Genomic DNA, 21,440 nt, shown 5'->3' on the forward strand with positions numbered 1-21,440 from the left:
CAATCAGTACCCACCACCCCTGCAAAATTCTCTCTTTTGTACAATTATCCCAAAGGCATATTCAGAGTTCTCAGGCTTTGGAGATATTAGCAGAAGTAGATTCTCAATTATTCTTGTCCCTCTATTTCCCTTCTTTCAATGGCAATGAAAAAAGATCATGAAACATTGGAGTCATTCATTAATCAGAAAAATGAAGCAGATTTTCCTATTAAGAGTGTGGCAAATGTTATTAAATCCCTAAGCAATCAGAGGTATGTCACTCTAGAGACAGTAGAGACCTTGAGATAAAACGATCCTTGGTTTATAGATTGCGTAGAACAGTTCTAAGAAATGTATTCCTCAGGATATAGGCAAGCAAAGAAAATTAGCAGAATTTATTTAAAAGAAAGCTTTCTGGGCCGGCCCGGTGGCTTAGCGGTTAAGTGCACGTGCTCCGCTGCTGGCGGCCCGGGTTTGGATCCCAGGCGGGCACCGACGCACCGCTTCTCCGGCCATGCTGAGGCGGCGTCCCACATACAGCAACTAGAAGGATGTGCAGCTATGACATACAACTATCTGCTGGGGCTTTGGGGGAAAAAATAAATAAATAAAATCTTTAAAAAAAAAAAAAAAAAAGGGCCGGCCCCATGGCTTAGCGGTTAAGTGCACGCGCTCCGCTGCTGGCAGCCCGGGTTCGGATCCCCGGCGCCCACCACTTCTCCGGCCATGCTGGGGCCGCGTCCCACATACAGCAACTGGAAGGATGTGCAGCTATGACATACAACTATCTACTGGGGCTTTCGGGGGAAAATAAATAAATAAAATCTTTAAAAAAAAAATTAAAAAAAATAAAAAATAAAAGAAAGCTTTCTTAAAGTACATGCCCACAGGGATGTGTTTTAAGATAAGATAGCATGCATTCAATCTTAATTTTCTAAATAGACGAAGTATGACTAAAAGCCAAGTTGACTAAAGAGAATTCCTGCACATACTATATCCTTAACTTTGAAAGTTTACACCCTCCCTCCTCTATATCAAAGCTTTCTTGGCAATACTCCTGCCATTTTGTTTTTGTTGTTGTTTAGTTTTCTTACGTTGTTGGTTTGCACATTAATTATTTGGCTCTAGACACTTTTAACATTACAACAAATTCTTAGCACTCATGCACATATTTGCGTGTGTGAGATTAATAGGCAAGGTTAAATATTTTTTGGATCAGCTACTTACAGAGTTATTTAATTTCATCTAATTCTAAAAATATTTAGTTTTCTTACTGAACCACCAACTAACTCCTCAGAAAAGCTGTCTCTGACTTCTGAAGTACCTCACCAATGTAATAGAAAAGCTTATAGTGACCGTAATTTCTGAGACAAAATTCAGGAGATGATGTCTGAAAAAATGTTTAGCCATGTGACTTATGCTATGAACTTTAGAATAACTTTGGAGATTTTAAGCCAAGTGAAGTGAAATCTTATTAAATAAGAAAACATATCCTTAAGGTAATAAACATTTAACATTTTATAACATAAAATTATTTTTATTTACTCTATTTCATTTAATCCTCAGAAAATTCCTTTCAATATATATTTGATATTTCTCCATTTAAGATGTAAGAAAGCTCAATATCAGAGGATATACGACTTTCCCAGTGTCACACGTGTCATAAAAGCCAGACATGCATTCTAATCCTAATCTGTACACCTTCTATAAAGTATACCTATAGTGATGAATTTCCCTTTGTACATTGGGGCATATGAATCTTTGATAAAAATAATGCTCGACAGACTAGAAGATTGGTATGGAGTTGAGGACATCTCTCTTGAAGCAGAAGACGAGTTATGAAGTCAGTGCTACGTGGCGGAGTGAGGAATATGGATGACCGATACATTTCACCATGTTCAGAGAATTTAGAAGAGTTTGTCTTTAAAGATAGTACTCTCCAGAAAATAAATCAGTATATCATGTTCTCTTATAAATGGATAACATTAGTAAGGCCAAGTTCTGGCCAAGTTTTTATTGGCTAAGCTTCCTTGTTAGTCCTCATTTACTTGACCCATATCCTAATGATCACATGGGTCCTGATCTGAAATGTAGCCAAGTGAGCCAACCACTTGCCCCAACTGAAAAAAGGCCCACGTTCATTGATTTGGCCTTAGTGTCTGCCGTTAGTGTCAGATACGTGGTGTCCAAGGACCTAAAAGGAAATGTTAGTTATACAAACCGAAGCGCAGTAGCTAGGGGTGGGGGGGCATTGAAAAAAATGAACAGTATCAACTGGTCTGATGTAAATGCAACTGGAGTTTCTGAAAAAGAAAAGAAAGTTAATGGGGTGGAAAATATTTGCAAAAATATTTAATGTTTTTTAAAAAACAAATGCAGATTCACAAAGGTATGTAATACTCAAGCAGGATGAGTACAAAGAAAATCGCACTTAGATATATCATAGTTAAACTATCGAAAACCAAAAGTAAAGGAAAAAACCTTAAAAATATCCAGAGAATAAAGACAGATTACACATAGGAAGACAAAAATAAGAATGACGATGGCTGTTGTCTCATTAGAAGCAATGAGATCAGAATAAAATAAAATATTTAAAGTCTGCAAGAAAAAAAATACTGTCAATATATAACTTAAGCAAATATTTATTAAGTAAATATATCTCTTAAAATTAAAGACGAAATAAAGATGTTTTAGATAAATAAAAGGAAAGAATTCTTTGCCAATGGACGTACCCACACTACAAAAAATTCTGAAGGAATTTTTTCAAACAGAAGGTAAATGCTACCAGATGGAAGTTTGGATCTACAGGAGAAAATGAAGAGCACTAAAAATGATAAATATTTGGGTAAATAAGCTACAGTGTTTTTCTTTCTTTTATTGAATTATTTAAAATCAGTTTAAAATAGGAAAAGAAAGTCAGTTGATTCCTTAAGCAAAAATAACGATATATTATGGGGTTCATAACATTTTTGGAAGTAAAATATATAATGAAAATAACATAAAAGATGTTATACATTTTTAACATTATACATAAGGTGTTATAATATTAATTAAAGGTAGACTGTGATAAGTTAAGGATGATTATTGTAATCCCTAGAGAAAACTCCAACTGGATGCTATTCATAGGAGATGACCTTAAATATAAACAGAGAGTCTCAACAGAGACTTGTTGAAAGTAGAAAGAAAAAGAAATACCAAGAAACACTGAACATAAAAATATTGGTATTACTATACTAATATCAGACAAAGTAGATTTCAGGACAAAGAGTATTACCAGAGATAAAGAGAGACATCTCATAATGTTAAAAGGTCAATTCATTAAGTACATACAATAATCCTACATGTATACACAGAGCTCAAAATACATGAAGAAAAATGACATAATTAAAAGGAGAAATAAATAAATCCCCAATTTTAACTTCAGATTCATCATCCCTTTTTCAGTAATTGATAGAAAAACTAGGGGCTGCCCTGGTGGCGTAGCAGTTAAGTTCACGTGCTCCACTTTGGCGGTCCAGGGTTCGCCGGTTCAGATCCTGGGCACGGACATACTCACCGCTCATCAAGCCATGCTGAGGTGGCATCCCACATAGAAGAGCTACAACTCTACATCTGTGATACACAACTATGTACTGGGGCTTTGGGGAGAAAAAGAAAAAGAAGAAGATTGGCAACAGTTGTTAGCTCAGGACCAATCTTTCTCAAAAAAAAAAAAAAGTTGCTTCCTAAAAAAAAAAAAAGAAAGAAAAGAAAAGCTAGACTAAAAGTTTGTAAGTGTGTAGAAGATTTGAACAATGCTATCAACGTGACTTAATTAACATATGTAGAACACGACACTCCATTATTGTAGAATACGCATTTTTTTTTTAATGCACCTGCCATGTTCACTGAGACAGGCCACAGCTATAGGGAGAACAGTTATGATTTGCTTCGTAGCTATGATCATTAGCAGAAATGCCAGCAGACTTTCCTTGTACTTTTCTGAACTTTTCCTAAATAGACACAGTTTTCTGAACCTTCCTTATAGCTTTCTGAACTTCTCTATAAATATACACATATAAAAGTCCAATTTTTAGACACAATGTAAAAACTTCTATTATTCCAACCAAAGATATCTGAAATCTCTATTTTTTTGTTTTTTTCTTTCATCTTATTTAGGAGAGTGGAAAAAATAAATTCGATATTCACCGAGTATAAGAGTCTGAGGTTGGTAGAGAAGAATATTTACTTTCGGTAATCATGCTACCATGTAATAAAGGGGAAAGACCACCAGCGAGTTCTACGAATCAGAGAAGATGAAACACTGGCATAATTGCACCTTAATGAGAAATGGGCAAGTTACATGACATAACCTAGAAAGGGTATACATATATATATATATATATATGTATTATTTTTACGACTTACTGAGCCTGTCAAATTCCATTTAAAGTAGTTTGTGGTCTAATTTTTCACATGAAAAATAAGTTTATATCCTTCAAAGATATATATAAAGAATGCAGAGCTGAGGATCAAATTCTTAGAAAATTCATTAAAAACACCTAGCGTGAATTAGACCATTCCAGTCATTTCCTGATGCTATTCATTTTTTCCATAATAGTTTTGATTAAAAAAAAAAATGTATTTACCATGTGTCGAGGCCATTTAAGGCTGTCAGGTAGCAAGCAAATAAAAAGAAATCACTTACCTAATGATTCAGGGTTTTTCTTTATAAAATTTCTCTGGCTTTGTCCATATCATAAAATAAAAAAGTGAACTTGAGGAAATTAAACCAGCTAAAGCACCTGGGAAAAACCAATTGAGAGAAAAGAGAAAGAAACCAACAGATGGGTGGATTTAAAGACTCAGGGGAAAACTGTGGTGAGAGAGAAAATAGTGTAATATACCACATGAAACTAACGATTCTTATGTTCATTCACCAGGAAAAAAAAAAAAAAGACACCCAAGAAGAGAAAATAGCCAAGTGTCATAAACATGAGGGATGGAAAATTTATTTAAAATCACTTAGGGTCTCTATATGGCAACTGTTATACCAGAATATATTGCCTCTCTTCTCTCCTTGTCCTCCCATCCAAACAAGCTGTTCTTAGGGGGTAACTGAGGACATATATAAATAGTTCCTGCTTACCTGTGGTTTTTCTTTCCACAGTTTGTCACCCACGGTCAACACATTCTGAAAATATTAAATGGAATCTTTCAGAAATAAAAATTTCATATATTTTAAATTGCACACCCGTCTGAGTAGTGTGATGAAATTTCGCGCCATCCTGCTCCAATCTGCCCAGGATGTGAATCATCCCTTAGTCTATCATATTCCTGCTGTATGCTTCCCCACCCCTTAGTCACTTAGCGTGTGGGTTATCAGATTGACCGTTGCCATGGCCTGTTGCTGTCTGATTGCAGTGCTCCTATTCAAGCAATCCTTCATTTACTTAATAATGGCCTCAAAGCACAAGAGGAGTGATGCTGGCAATTCGGACATGCCAAAGAGAAGACGTAACGTGCTTCCTTTAAGTGAAAAGACGAAGTTCTGGATTTAATAAGGAAAGAAAAAAATCATATGCTGTTGTTGTCAAGATCTATGGTAACTTTTAGAACAGTATATTGCTATAATTGTTCTACTTTATTATTAGTTATTGTTAATCTCTCACTGTGTCTAATTTATAAATTAAACTTTATTATATTCACATACATATAGGAAAAAATATAGTATATATATAGAGTTTGGCACTATCCACGGTTTCAGACACCCACTTATATATATATGTATCTTAGTATATCAAACCATTAGGTCTGCAAGTCCCCATGTGCCCAGATTTACATCAAGTCCACTCATTCTCATATTTCCTTCCACAAGAAATTTCTTAGTATCTTTGAAGAATTCTCTAGTCCGTGCATTCCTCTAAGTGGATGATTCTTTCTCCCACTTCCAGTGTCCCAGTGGAATACGAGCTCCAGGAGAGCAAGGGTGTCTTATTCATTGTTGTATCCGTGCAATTCAAACGATGACTGGCACATAGAAAGCACAGAATAAATGTGCAAATGAATGAAAGAATGGACCAGTGAAACTTTGCTGCTCCCGAGCTCTCCAAATCACTTACACTTCTGTGTGACCTACAGGAAGTTTATCTGATCTCTCTTTCCCTTTGTTTCCCTAGCTGCAAAGTAGAGATAATAATATTACCTCCCTCATAGGATTATTGACAGGATACAATGAGTTGTCCTTGTTGTTAGACTCAATTCTTCATTGATGTTTACTCGGAGCATGGACAGAGTTGCAGCCCTTAAAACTTCAAAGCAAAGATGAGGACAGACTATATGCATAATTTTTATTTCCATAATATCTGGGGTGTAGAGGGTAACAGAAATAAAGTTCATGCATCAGTTATATCAGTATCACAAATTACTCCAAGGCCCGCAGGAAGCCGACTTAATCTCAAGATCCCTACCTACTTTTTGAAGGCTGCCATTGAGCATCTCTAGGACATTTAGACATGGAATCCAACAACTCCTTACCATACAGTCGCAAAACAAGAAGAAGAACCTGCCTTCTCCATAGTCTAAGATGTGCTCAATGAACCATAGTAGGAACATTCACTTCCTTCAGGAAATACTCCTGATTCCAGTTTCACCTTCCAACCCAATCCCTAGGAGATGGTCTGATCTCTACAGCTCACTAAAGGAGACACAAAGAACAATTATTTCCCCAAATCTGGCTTATTAAATCTTAAAAAACGTCAAGTGTAGAACCCCTAATAATCCAATATAATTTAATTATTGGGAGAAAAAAACTTTAACTGACGGGCTGGTAGATTTTAAAACTCTAGAGGGAAGGTGAACATGAGAATCATACAACATATGCATGTGACAAGTGATTCTGAAAGTTATTCACTGGAGGAAAAAGAAAGCAAAAAACAGTCTAGCTGATTATTCACGCAACTTAGATACTAAATTGAGCACTTAAAATTTTAGTCTCTAAAATCTTCATTCAAATGTGTAAATTATTTTCTGTTTTCTCTAAAAACAATAGATGCCCATGATGACCACTGCTTTACTTTTGTGGACCTAGCAGACCCAGCCCAGTCATTTTCCAGAAACAAAGGGTGTGTGTGACAAAAGTAAACAAAATTTCCACCTCTAGGAAATGAAAACTGACAGCAGCCCCAAAAGGAAGCTCCCTCACAGAAATAATAATAATAATAATGATAATGAATTATTATCCTTCCACACTGGGTACCCAGAACATTTACAGCAAGTTTGCCTCCTCCATGTTCATATATAAAAGCATATCTCAGGACGCCAGCCCGGTGCCGTAGTAAGTACACGCGCACGGCTTTGGCCCAGGGTTAGCAGGTTCCAATCCTGGGCGCAGACCTACACACCACTCATCAAGCCATGCTGTGGCGGTCTCCCACACGCAAAAAATAGAGGAAGACTGGCACAGATGTTATCTCAGGAACAATCTTTCTCAAGCAAAAAGAGGGAGATTGGCAACAGATGTTAGCTCAGGACCAATCTTCCTCACCAAAAAAAAAAGAAAAAAAAAGCATATCTTGGCATATACATATTTTAGGAGCTATTGAAAACATATCTTCACCTGGGATGGGTAACCACTGTGATGAACGCTTCTCATTGAGAATCAGCTTGTTTTTTCCACCTCATTGTCTAACGAGGAAATTAAAACATAAGTGGGGAAACTTGTTAGCCCAAAGAAAACTGATATAAGCTCTGTTGAGGAAAGGAAAGTTTTCCCTTATTTGGGGGAGACGGAAAATGACATCAGGTTGGGGAAAGTTCTCGGCTAATTTGTGCAACAGAGCAGATGCTCCTTTTACTTCCATAGTTGGAAGCAGAAGAGCTCTAAGCTTGAAAGGGAGGAGCAACGATGACTCGAGGGGAGCTGTTTCTTTACAGTGGTTATGTTGAAAACGAAAGAGGCTCAATTAAATATTCCTGTTGAAAAATGGATTGCAAGAGCTATTGGAAAATCATAATCCACAGAGAGATCTGGTACAAACACGTCAAGGATTTCTCATGAAACACACACCACAAGGAATCTCAGCCATACTGATAATACACTGTAAACCCTTCCCACGTGTGCTGACAAGTTTAGATCAATAGTCAAAGTCATGTTTTCTAACACCGTGTAGCTACATGAGCCAGGTGATGCAGTAATGGATGGGTGTAATTGCCGTGTGGACAGGAGTACTAGTCAAACTAGCCCCGATGAAAAGTCATGTGTTTACTGAAACACTCAAGACCTTCGTTTCCTGACACAAAGAAGACTATAGCCAGGAAAGTGAACAGTTCTATTCAAACTGCCACCCAGAGCTACGAATGACTGCAGGGTTCCAAAAACTCCGGAAAGCAGGGTTTTTTTTCCCTTCGATTTTCTGTAACATTTAAAAAACTGGTGGGGAACTTTTACTTTCTTCAAATAAAACTCCTAAAACTCTTGCATTTGACATTGGGCCTCAATCACAAGGTTTGAACACTACTGATGTAGAAAGAAAAGGAAGCATGTCACGGCGACAGAAGGCTAAGGCCAGGGGCACTGCCTGGGACTTTGTGCTAGAAGTTCACAGAGGATTTTCCTAAGGAAGAGTGCATCTTTGTAACACTGAGCAATAATCCTTTGGGGCTCTATGTAACGTCACTTATCACTTGAAAGATGCATAACAGGTTTTGAAATTTGTCTGTTTTAATAAAACTTCTCACGGACACTTCATCACTGCCATGTGCTCACACATCAAGAAGATGGTGGCAGGCTGGTGAGTAGCACAGTGGAAAGACTTTCTGAGTGTTCTGGGCAGCAGCCAAAGCCAAGAGAAATTTGACACGCCATAAAGTAACCTGGGCCTCTGTGCTTGGAACTCTCTGGCAGAGGGGATTCCTAAGTCATATTTCTAATTATAAATCGAAAGCTTTTGTTCCCTGTTAAAGGAATGTCCTAAGTTGGTGAACATGTGTGGAAAGCAGATTTTGGATTGGGGCAAGGGAGCGGGAGGAGTCAGGGCTTCTGAAACCATACCACTCAGCAGCTGCCTGCTATACCTAAATAGAAACCCGGCCCTTGTGGACACTGAAAACATACTTGGGACTTATTGAGGCATGAACTAATTTTCAGTGTTAGAAAAAAACACTCTAGAAAAGTCAGAATATTGTCAAAAGGATTGGTAAGGGTTTTAACAGTAACCAAGAGCAGTGGTAACCAAAATGATATTCCAAACAATAGAACTCTTACAACTCCAAGGCAAAGAGACAGCGTAGCTCACACATATGTATAAGGATGTAGGCCAGGAGTTGGGGCTCTGAGGTCAGCAGTTAGCTCTGGAAACTAGAAAATCCAGTTATTGTCTTTCAGGTTTAGCTCCTTACCTGGGAACAAAATGGATGGAAAACTGATGTTTCTTTTTTTTCTTTCCATCATATTGCAAATCTATTCATTCACTTGATATACAAAATCAAAGTCGAAATAAAAGAGGAAAAAAATTCTTATATTTACTCTTTACTTTTATTCTGTGGTAAATGGGAAGTGGCTTAAGAATCTTTAAGTCTGTCACATCTACTCAACTTCAGGGCTCACATAGCCCTCGTATGTTACTCTAATGAATAAATATGTTTAGTTGTCATTGCTTTTACAGAAATCATAGGAACAAATAAATTTTTAAATGATGACAACAATGAAAGGATAATTAATAGACTATACCACATAATTTTATGATTATAATCTAAAACAAAACTGATGAGCAAGTTTTTGTCCCTTGAATTGTTGCAAATCTAATGTACTAGTATCCACAATAAAAAGAAATCCATAAAGTTCAAAAAAATCATGCCTTTTGCCACAGCTGAATGCATCAATTCAATACAGAAATAATTGAACAAAGGTTTGAATATTGCAAAATATTAGCTTTATTAGATTTCAAGAGTTGTTTCTTAATTTTTTTTTTTGCGATGTATGCTCACGTGGAAAACCTAGAATGAATTCTACTGCATTCTCTTTGAAAAGTAAATAGCAAATGTCTCCCCCTTCCAAACCAAACTGGTTCATTTATTATAGCTGGTAGTGGCTGATGTTTTTTCTCCACCCCAGATATCGCTGGCCCACCATTATTCTTTAGTCTGTGTTGTTTTCTCTTTTCTGGTGGAACAAATCGAAAGCTTTAACACAAGCACTGGTTTTCCAGGATGCTCACTATCTTGGCCAGAGCAGTCAATGCCCCATGGCTGGAGATCCATTAAATATTGAACAGTCATTGCTGTAGACAGCAAAGACAATGCATATTTTTTTTTTTTAAGATTTTATTTATTTATTTATATTCCCCCCCTAAAGCCCCAGTAGATAGTTGTATGTCATAGCTGCACATCCTTCTAGTTGCTGTATGTGGGACACGGCCTCAGCGTGGCCGGTGAAGCCGTGAGTCCGTGCGCGCCCGGGATCTGAACCCGGGCCACCAGTAGCGGAGCGCGCGCACTTAACCGCTAAGCCACGGGGCCGGCCCGACAATGCATATTAACTGCCTCATTTCATCTAGGAAGGAAGGAGGTTCTCTCATATGACTTGCAAAATGAATAGGATATATTCCTTTGAATATGGGATAACAGATTGAAAGGTAAAGTGTCTGATATAAGTGTACCATCATGAGACACATTTCACTGATATTGATTCCTATGCTGAGAACGTGGTTTCTAGCAGCAGCTCTCAACGTTTCAAACATTTCTCAGACCATCGCTGGCAGCTGTGTTGATAACGAGCTTCGAAGGCAAGCAAACATAAACTTTGACATCCACTGAGGAGTTGTAAACAGTACCCATTAATGCTCTGAAATCTGCTTGGTAAACAAGAGCACTCTTTACAATTCACCTTAAAATGTTTCAGAGAAGAGTGAGAGCCCAAGTGTGTTTACGTTCAGAGAGATTGGGCTGGGGAACTATTTACTATTCTGCTGGGTAACTCAGCAGCTGTTGTGATTAGCTTTTGACCTTTGGGTGAGGTCTTCACCTGGGATATTTGAGACAGTTGCTCTGAATTATCGAACCCACTTCTCTGCCACTGAGTGTCCTCCCAAGAAATAGAAACAGTCTTCGCCATAGAAGAAGAGAGAAAACTCAGCTGACTGGAAGCCAGCTAAACATCAGAGTTTGACTGCAGACAAGGATGTTATAACCATATCATTGGCAGCTTTACCAATTGGCCCAAATGATTTCCTATGCTCATATTCAAAATCATCTTTCCTTCATCCAGGAAAAGAAAGGTAACCATTCAAGATATGTTCTTTATCCACAAGCTTATTTAATTTCACTGCACAAGAGAAAAATTAAAATACAAGTGGCAGGCCAACTGAGCATTTTCTTTTATCTCAATTACAGATTGTAAGCATATAAATTGATTGCAAAAATGGTGAGGAAAATATGTTTCAATATAATTCCTGACAGAAGATTTTCAAATATCTGTTAAGAATATAGTTAAATGTCAACCTTTTCACATGAGATTTTTTCTTTTCTTTTAATGCATTACCTTGGAATGGACAGAAGAGCTAATAGTTAGAAGTGTGTATCCTGCAGCCAGAAGACATCAGAACTCTAAAATGGACTACCTCTGATGCCTTCTCTCTTCAAGACTTTCCCTCTCCGTAAAATGAGAATAAATGCATTTGCTTTCCAGGTTGCTGTGAGGATTGAATGGGTTAATAAACGTGAAGCACTTAGATCAATGCCCCGCACATGGCACAGCACCCAATATGTGTTAGCTGCGTTATGAGCATCTCCGATTTTGAGTTAAACTGCTATTAGTATGCTCTTTTTAAAGAAAAGATATCAGTGTCTAATTCATTAACTATTGTATTTAAAGGACAAGAAAAATTGAATTTTTAACTCTTGATTAAGGCCTCTTTTAATGCAAAGGTTAACTTAATACTGAATTAAGAAAACACAATACTTGGGGGCCGGCCTGGTGGCTTAGTGGTTAAATTCGCATGCTCCACTTCGGTGGCCCAGGGTTCACAGGTTCGGATCCCAGGTGCAGACCTACGCACTGCTTATCAAGCCATGCTGTGGCAGCGTCCTGTATAAAGTAGAGGACGATGGGCATGGACGTTAGCCCAGGACCAATCTTCCTCAGCAAAAAGAGGAGGATTGGCAACAGATGTTAGCTCAGGGCAAATCTTCCTCACACTCACACAAAAAAATACACAACATCTTTAAGCTCATCAACCTAAATTAAGCTAAATGATAAAACATGGTGTTGCTGTCAAATGATACATTCAAAATGATAAAAGATGATCCTTAGGTTTTATAGCAACATTTTATAAGCTTTGGAGAAACTCTAAGACTATGCAGAATTAAAAAGTCAAAGGAAGCAACTGCCAGTTCTCAGATTTCTAAATTTTGCTTTACATATTGATATGTGTATGTGTGCATTCATATAGTATCCAATCTTACCTTTTATTTTAAAATAGCTACTTTTAATAACGATTTATGTCTCTTCAGTTTTTCTGCATGAATAAATACTGGTAAGAGTCAGAAAGTACTTTTCAAATTAATTCTGCGTCATAATACATTGTCCTTAAAAGAGAAAAGCACGAGGCAGTTAATAATGTGAGTCCAACATCAGTGGAGGAAAAGAGCAAGAAAATGCATGCAATTGCTTATAGAGAATAGTGTGTCATAGTTAGTTCCTGGAGTTAGATTAAATACTGTATTTCAAAAGTAAAAATTCTAAATTATTTTTACTCATTCATTATTTAGATTTTTCAGTGTCATTCTATCAATAAGATGTTTGTGGACACAAGAGCAATCATGACTTATGGATAATTTTCTGCTTTTACTTTGTTATCTCCAGAAATGTTAGAGACCAGTTTGTACCCTTCTTGGCTTAAAGTTCATTTTGTCATTACGCCTTTCAAGTATTTGACTAACTATGCATTGTTATTCTAAGACAGTATTCATGTTATGTTGTAATATTTTCTTGTGTTATTTTGAGTGATTTTGTTTCGACCCCTAATTAACTTGCAAAACAAAGCAAAGAAGATTATAAGCATCTTACTCCACAAAGTTCACAGCGAGAAAAAACACAATCTAGATTTTATTTATGTGTAGTTTTGTCGATTGAATCCTACAGTGGAAGGATCCTGAGGTCTATCTCGTCCAACCACCTCATTTTGCTGAGAAACTATTCTGCTCCATCCTAAACTCAGCCATTGATTTAAAAAGAAGATCCAGAAGCATGCCACTTGCTCTATTCTACCTCAAACCCGCTATGACTCCATTCTGGTATGGTGTCTGGTGCTTCCTCCCCAATTATTAAGTATGAGTTTGGAAATAATTCTCTCTTATCTCATGGCAGAGAGCTACACTGCCATGGCCTATGAAGCCTGCTTGTCAGTACCATCCCTCAGGCTGGGGCACGTCTTCAGGTCTAGCTCTTTCTGCCCAGGCCTTTGGGGACCAGGTCCCTTAGCTGTTGGGCCAGCCCTGTGTTCCTGCTAGCCTGACAGGGTGTCATTTCTCAAACCATTCCTTCCAATCCCAATGTCCAGCAGGTCAACCTTTCCCCCCTATTTCTAGTGGATGCCCGAAGATAAGTCTAGCTTGTGTAGCAGGGCAGCACTGCGTTCCTAAAAATCAATTCTTAGCCTATTGTCCCATATATTGATTATATTCAGTAATTATACGGGACTTGGCCACATTCCTGGGACTCACCAGGATCTTCTCTGTCAGGAGTTAGAATAAAAGTTTGAGACATGTCTGCCCCAGCATTTTCTCGGACTGCACTCGTATTCCACCTGGGCTTAATTCTTCTCCTTTCACGGATGCTCCATTGCCGGAGAAATATCACAGTTTGTGGCTATCCCTTTCTATCAACTGTTCCTGATAGAAACCGAGATCAGGAAAAAGAAATGAACTCCCAAAGTTTTTATTGTAGCCATTATGATATGTGTGTAGTGATAGCCCATTGTGGTTGTAATTTTCGTTTCCCTAATGATGAATGACATTGAACATCTTTTATGTGTTTATTTTCCATCTGTATATACTTTTTGGTGAAATGTCTGCTTTAAAATATTTATCAGGTAATTCTAACATCTTTATTGTTTCGGCGATGGCATTAGTTGGTTGTCATTTGTCATTTAAGCTGAGATTTTTTGGGTTCTTGGTCTGATGAGTTATTTTCTATTGAAATCTGGACACTTTGGGTATTATTAGACTCTAGATCTTCTTTAATCCTTCTCTGGCTTCCTCTGACACTGCTCCAGGAGGGTTGGGGGATGGCGGTAGAAGGCCAGGTTTCCCGTCAACCTACATTGACACCCAATGGGGAGAGGGACTTGTTACTCCCGGCAGAGATGGGGGTTCCAGATCCCCATCAGGCCTCCGCTGACACTACCCTGGCTGAGGGGCAGGAGTGCCTCTTTCCTGCACCCCACCTGGCCTCCACTGACACATGGTGGGAGGTGGCCTCTTTACTTCTAGGTAGTGGTGAGGGTACTGACTCTGCCATAGGCCTCCTTTGACACCGCTCCAGCAGGGAGAGGGAGGGGTGTCTCCTTACTTCTGCGTGGGGATGAAAGTCCAAGCTCCTCAAGTGGTTTCTGAGAACACTGTGCAGTGGAGGGTCTCATCTGGTTCCGCACTCGGCCTTTTTTGACACCTGGAAAGACGAGGATGGAATGGCTGTGGCTCCTGACAGGCTAGGCTTGCCACTGGACACTTGCTTGTCTAGACAGCAACCTCGTGGTACTTGGCTGAAGAAGAGGGGTTATCGTTTAAAAGTTCCTCTCTTGCTAGATTGTCCCTTTCCTGGTCTTTTAGCTAAGGAGAGCAGGTTTTGTTGGGGAGGTTATTGGCTTCTGGAATATGTGAGCCAAAAAGAAAACCCAGGGAACTCACCCCTGTGTTATTCCTTGAGTTCTAGAATCCCTAGCCAGTCCAGTCCACTGCCTTCGCTCCATGTTTCATTCTTCTTATGTTCATTTTACATACATATAAATATAAGCATATGTATTATATATATAAAATTTTAATTATATATTTTAATTGTGTATATAACATTTATATTTCTAATTATTTCATTATACATAATTTATATTTTTAAATTATTTAATTATATATTTATTTCTCAGGATTTCTAGCTGGTTTTTTGTTTGTTTGTTTTTGCTGAGGAAGATTTGCCCTGAGTTAACTGTGCCAATCTTCCTCTGTTTTGTATGTGGGTTGCTGCCACAGCATGGCTGCTGTTGAGTGGTGTGGGTCTGCACCTGGGAAATGAACCAGGGCCACTGAAGTGGAGCATGCCAAACTTAACCAGTAGGCCACCAGGCCAGCCCCTCTAGCTGTATTTACTGGGAGGAATAGGGAAAAGTATATCTACTCTGTCTCCTCAGAAGCAGAAGTCTCACCACGGGATTTTAACATTTTTGCTGCATATTTTTCTTCTAGAGATGACAAAGAGTTTCTCTAATAAATAAGGATGGTCCATTTATTTTTGAGCAAATGATATTCACTATGAAATATTTTTGAGTATTTATAAAAATATTTCAAAGTAGTAAGAAATAAATCATGGGCAAATTAACCTACAAAATGCATTTTATAATATTGTATCATTGCATTATACAAATAGATTAAACAATAAAGATAATTCAAAGCCTCTAAGATAAGGAAAATAAGTGTACAGTTCCAGTACAGTCTGCTGATGGATTTCAAAGTTCATCTTTTTGGTGAAACTTTTCCCAAGCATAATTTGTCACCCCTGGCTTCCTCAGTGCCCCCATGGAGCTTTAAATATACCTCAAATTGTGGAGTGACAGCCTCCAATGTCTTCTGGGGTCAAGCAGGAACTGCGTGAAGCAGTAACACAGCAGGGAATGGTAGAAACTAGGACGAAGTACGGTGTCTACCACCCTGGCGTCCACAGGCATTTAAAATCAAACAAAAACCAACAACAACATTATGATGGACAAAGACAACTACTTTACAATCTCTGACTTCTTTATAGTTCATAAAAAAGTAACATTGACCTCAGACTGAATATTTTGAATTCAGAATGATTTCCCTATTCTGCTTTGTATGTCTCTCAGGACCAAGAATCCTAATAAAAGTAAAAATCTTATTCCAGAAAGGAAACCAGGTCTGCTACTAAATAATGCAAAGAAATAGTGTGACTTATGGCTAGGAGCTACCTTTACGCAGAAACTTTGTCAAAATGTGTGTGTTACCTTAGTTTGGATTCATATATAAGATGGAAAGCCGCTCTCCTGCTTCCTGAGAGAAAAAAAGGACTTGTGAGAAATATTGTATTGTTTTTATTATTTGGTGATTAAGATATAAAAATTGAATCATTTAAAATGATATTTTATTACTTTTCAAAGGGTAAGCCTCAGTTGTAACTAAAAAATATTATCGATAATAGTATATTGCATGTAAATTTGATCTATTTTTAAAAATAATATAAGGAACAAAGTGATACTTAAGGAGTAAGTGACAACTATGTTTTATTCATTGATGGATTTTAAGTTTATTTTCCCTGGATCTTTCCTGGAGATGACTTACTAACTTACCTAATAAGTAATACTGGTCCTTCTCTGTTGGAGCAGGATTCACCCAGAAGCTGAATCACCATCAAACCACAGACCTGGAAGATTTACTTGGTTAGACTCCCAGCTGACTCTAGACCCTCTGTCCAGGGCTTGAAGATTTTCTAGTGCTTAGATGAGCAAGGTCAGGGTCATGTGGGAAATGACTCTGAGGCCATAGTAGCTTCCAAGCACACTCCCAGTAAGCTATTCCAGAGGCGAAAGAACCAAAAGTGCTCACAGACCTGATGAAAATGCTCAAATCACACAGTTTATTAAATTAATTTAATCACACAGCAAGAAATAAAAGGAGAGAGGTGGGGTAAGGTAACACAGGAGAGCATGAGAGTGGTAAAATGTCCACAGTACCTTGATCTGGTGTTACACAAAGTTCCTCTGTCCTGTTTCTCTCTCTGATGAATTAACTTCCCCTGCAGAAGTTACAGTTATAAGCACCAGAGTTGGGGTTTGAGCAAAGGACCCACAGACAGAAAGTTCCCCAGGCCAGTGATACACACTCATTCTATCAGAGAGATACAGGGACAAGTATACAGGGACGAGGCTACAGCAGTAACTTGTCATCAGCCTGCTGAACCGCCATGGGTTTTATTTACATCTCTTTCGATAAAGCACATGTGGAGTCAAAATGGGAACACGTTGGGGGGCGTCAGTGGGCAGCTGATTTGGGGCGAGATGGCTCTCAGCCCAGAAGTGGCAGGACTAGCATTTGTTTTTTCCATCTCTTTCTATCTATCAGCAACTCTTTTGTTTGTTTTGTCATATTCTCCGTTGACTCTATTTTGGGCATGTTTCACATATTATTAACTTACATCAATTATGCGCTTATTTTACAAGCTACTAGCTTTTTTATTATGTATGTTTATTATTTATTACACATTTTGCCTATAACTCATAAGCTACTAGCTTATATATTACGCATACTTCATATATCTTATGTCTACCACACCTTGTTTGCTTTTCTTGTCTTTATAGAATTGAATATCCTCAAACAGTGCCACAGCTCAGATCACAGCAGTGACCTTTCTCCAACCACATCAGGTAACACCACAGACACCACTGAAAGGGCCTCATTTCAAGGAACTCAGGTGTCAATCCAAGAATGAGAATTCAAATTAACATATATGTCATATAAAATATGTGCAGATTTAATATATTTCTGATTTGTACCTTAAATTTTATAGTAAAATATTAACATAATGGGGTCTTTTGGAGGCATTTTATAAAAGGCACGTCTAAGATGAGGACAGAGAATTAAAGTTAAATCTAGTCCTGAAGAAATAGTACCTTAGTCTTTTTGAAACACTCGTATCAAACTATGCTCAGTTTCAAAAAAAAACAAGAAACCTAGGTTGGCAAGCAGATGTATTATACTTAAAAGAAGATACCTAGAAATCAAAGCCTGCAGTCAATAAGAGATATGGGGGGTAAAAATCTGGACTTCTATGGTGTTTGACCTCAAATCTCATAACAATTTTAAAATAAACATTTGCCTTTTATCCTGACTATTTAAATTGACTGCAAGAGCTGAGCTAATAACAGATGCCCTAACTGACTGTGTTTCAGCTTTGGCTAGCTGGAATTTATATGTGACATTTTAAATACTTAGCTGAACAACCATGAATTTATTTTTAAAATGAAGCGCAGTTGTTCTTCTCAACCATTACTATGATTTACATAATTAAGAGAAACTACTGGTGGAAAATGTTAACATAGCATTTTGTTTTTCTATCCATGACTATTTTACTTCTGTGTAAAATATGGACCTGGGAAGCGTCTTAGCTAGTTATGACAACTGAAACTGTCATCCAAATTGTAGGATTATGTAAATCGGAATTGCAAAATTAGGAAGTGTCTACTGAGAACGGAATAGCAAGCAAGAAGCTTAAATAGAAAAATAATGGGAAAAACATTTTAAGTAGTAAAAGAACTTCCTGAATAATACTAAGCTTTGGAAAGAATTTCAAAGATAGATTGTATTTCTATTCTAGCAGATTCTTATCAAGATTTGACAAAGTGTAGTCATACTTTAAAGTTACAGAATGGACTATATCATTCTCCACTAGAGACTTCTCAGGGAAAAAAACAAAAACAAAAAAACCCTTCAGCAAAGGAGTTAATAGCTATGTGTTTGGTGAACACTGGCTAAAGGAGTATCTTCCAGAGACATGGCATCAGGGGAGGCGATGTGCTAGGCGGTCATTCCTTCCTGAGTCCTGATCTCAGTTCCACCAAGTAAGAGGTGCCGTTTGGAGAACTTACTTAAACTTTCTGAGCTTTATGTTTCTCATCTTAACAATATACATTTTAATGTCAACCTCAAAATTTTTGTAGAGGCCTAATTTAAATAATATGCAAAGGACTTCATTTTGGTCTTGATGGTATACTTTCTTTTAGCAAAATCAAATTTAGCGTATAAAGGTGTAAAAGGTGAAAGAGGAAAACCAGGTCTCTACTTTTCCTTCTCAATGAGGTCCTTAGAATAGAAAATGAGAGAAATATTCATCAGTTCCCAGAAATGCTATTTCTTATATAATTAGCATGGGGGAGGGGACCAGCATACCCTTGGGTACATCCACAGGATATGCGGTTTATATTGTGCTGGCAAAGGAAGAGAATGTTACTTCAGACTTTTCATATAGTCATTTATTTAACTAATGTTCATAATGTGCCTATTATGTGCCAAGTACTTGGCTAGGTTTTGGAGATAAAATAGTGGGGAAAAGAAAAGTCACAGTTCCTGGTGATACAGATCTTTCAGCCAAATCGGAATCTACATCAATGTGGGACTTCAGAAATTTTATTTGTGAACTACCAACATGACATTAAATCCAAAGGGGCTCCTGGAGTAAAACAAAGATGTAGACAGAAAATGGAATCAACGCACTGTTCAGAAGAGACCCAGGGGTCCAGCAACCCTGAGTTACTCAAGAGCAACGCAGCCCCGCCCACCCTCTCCCATGGTACTCAGGGGAGCCCGAGCCTCATCCTGTTATCTCTTCCAGCCCGGTCTGGGAAAGGCAGGGAGGTGAGGTCTTCCTGACACTGAACTGCCACACTGTAAGCCACGTTCTCGGTATTTTCCTGAGTGGTTGAAATACTTGAAAATAAATTAAAAATAAAAAGAGATATGTCTTCTAAATTAAAAGATATACGATTTCATTTCACTTGCTATTGAATATGGATTTGCTGGCCTTGGTGTTCCATTCTACATCATCAAGGAGGTTCTGAAATTTAAAAATGAAATCGCATTCAAGTACAAACTAAACTTCAGAGTAAAGATAGATTCCACCAAGAAACGAGCCTACCCTCAAGGGATGCATTGAATAAGAAAAATGTACTTTCAGTTATCTGGTTATTTAGAGTCAAAGATATTAACTGGAGAATATCCTTGACTTCCAATGTACCCACTTCAAAAACCATTCATTGCTCTGGCAGTCACTTTGTTTCTCTCTGTCACTGACTAGGCCTCAGGCATTTTTTTCTAAAGTGAAACTTAAGTCTGAAATAAATGCGTTGTTGAATGTGTGAGACTATTGCCTGTTTTAACTATATATATATATTTTTTTTTTTTTTATAATTTTATTTATTTATTTATTTTTTCCCCCAAGGCCCCAGTAGATAGTTGTATGTCATAGCTGCACATCCTTCTAGTTGCTGTATGTGGGACGCGGCCTCAGCATGGCCGGAGAAGTGGTGTGTTGGTGCACGCCCGGGATCCGAACCCAGGCCGCCAGCACCAGAGCGTGCGCACTTAACCGCTAAGCCACGGGACCGGCCCCTATATATTTTTTAATGTTGCATGTTATCATACCTAAATAAATCAGAAGTAGTTAATTGTATTATCAACTCAGAAACAGTAAAAATAATTTTAAAAGTTTCAGTTGTAAATGAATCTAACTTTAAGTGACCTACAAGTATTCCATTTTCTAGAACTTATCTGCCAAAAAAATCTCTCTAGATGTGGTTAGAGAATCGAAAGACTCATTTTTAGAGAATAAAAAATAGCACTTCCATGATACTAAGGTGTATAATATTACAATGAAACCCATCATTTATTTTGAACTCTCTTCCAGCTAGCTTGAATCCTAAATGGTGCCCATAAGAATAACTTGAGTAACTTTTTCAAAATATACATGGCTGGGCCCCATTCTCCAGTGATTCTCATTCATTAAGGCCTGTGTATTTTGGGGGGAAAAAAGTCTCCGGGTAATCCTGAGGAACACTCTTGGTTAAGAACCACTGCTACTGAAACCTTAACACAATTCAGAGAACAGTTAAAAAACATATGAGAAAATTAAAGATCTATAAAAATGACATTTGGTAAAGAAGTCTCTTTATCTTGTTATAATGCCACTCAACATGCTCAGTGTTGTATATAGCTTGTTTTATTTATTTCTCACAGCAATCTTATGCAGTAGATACTATTATAATCTCTATTGTACTGATGAGGATGATGAAGACTAGAGAGCACACGGCTTATACAATATAAACACAGCTAGTGAATACTGGAGCTGAAATTCAAATTCAGATATTTATATCCTAGGGGGGCTATACTTTTAGCCACTATGAGATACCACTTCGCACTTTCATACTAGCATTCCTAAATTTACAAATTTAGATCACATTTGACTTTCCAGGAAATAATGAATTGAATAAAAGTAGATAATAGGAGTATGCACATAAGAGAAACTCATTAAATATTCATTGCTACAAAAACATGATTAAGTCGGACACGATCCAAACATTGGAAATGATGAAAAGTGTTGTAAAAATCATAGTTTTCTAAAATACAGGAAATACTTTGTATTTGAAAACTCTGAAATCTGACTGTTTTGAAATACCTGTACGTGATAGTTAACTTTATGTCAACTT

General features: G+C 37.6%; 1 long non-coding RNA gene across 1 annotated transcript in view; it reads right to left on the reverse strand.

Moving 5' to 3' along the window:
- The window catches only part of LOC147915859 (uncharacterized), a 42,549-nt gene extending 37,325 nt beyond the window's left edge, over positions 1–5,224 (reverse strand). Inside the window, exon 1 of the long non-coding RNA XR_015553748.1 lies at positions 4,667–5,224. This is a non-coding gene — a long non-coding RNA (uncharacterized LOC147915859). The remainder of the gene's footprint in view (positions 1–4,666) is intronic.
- Between the last annotated feature and the right edge of the window lie 16,216 nt (positions 5,225–21,440).

Source organism: Ceratotherium simum, chromosome 12, assembly GCF_057802395.1.
Source record: "Ceratotherium simum simum isolate JZ-2026a chromosome 12, ASM5780239v1, whole genome shotgun sequence".
Lineage (NCBI taxonomy): Eukaryota > Metazoa > Chordata > Mammalia > Perissodactyla > Rhinocerotidae > Ceratotherium > Ceratotherium simum.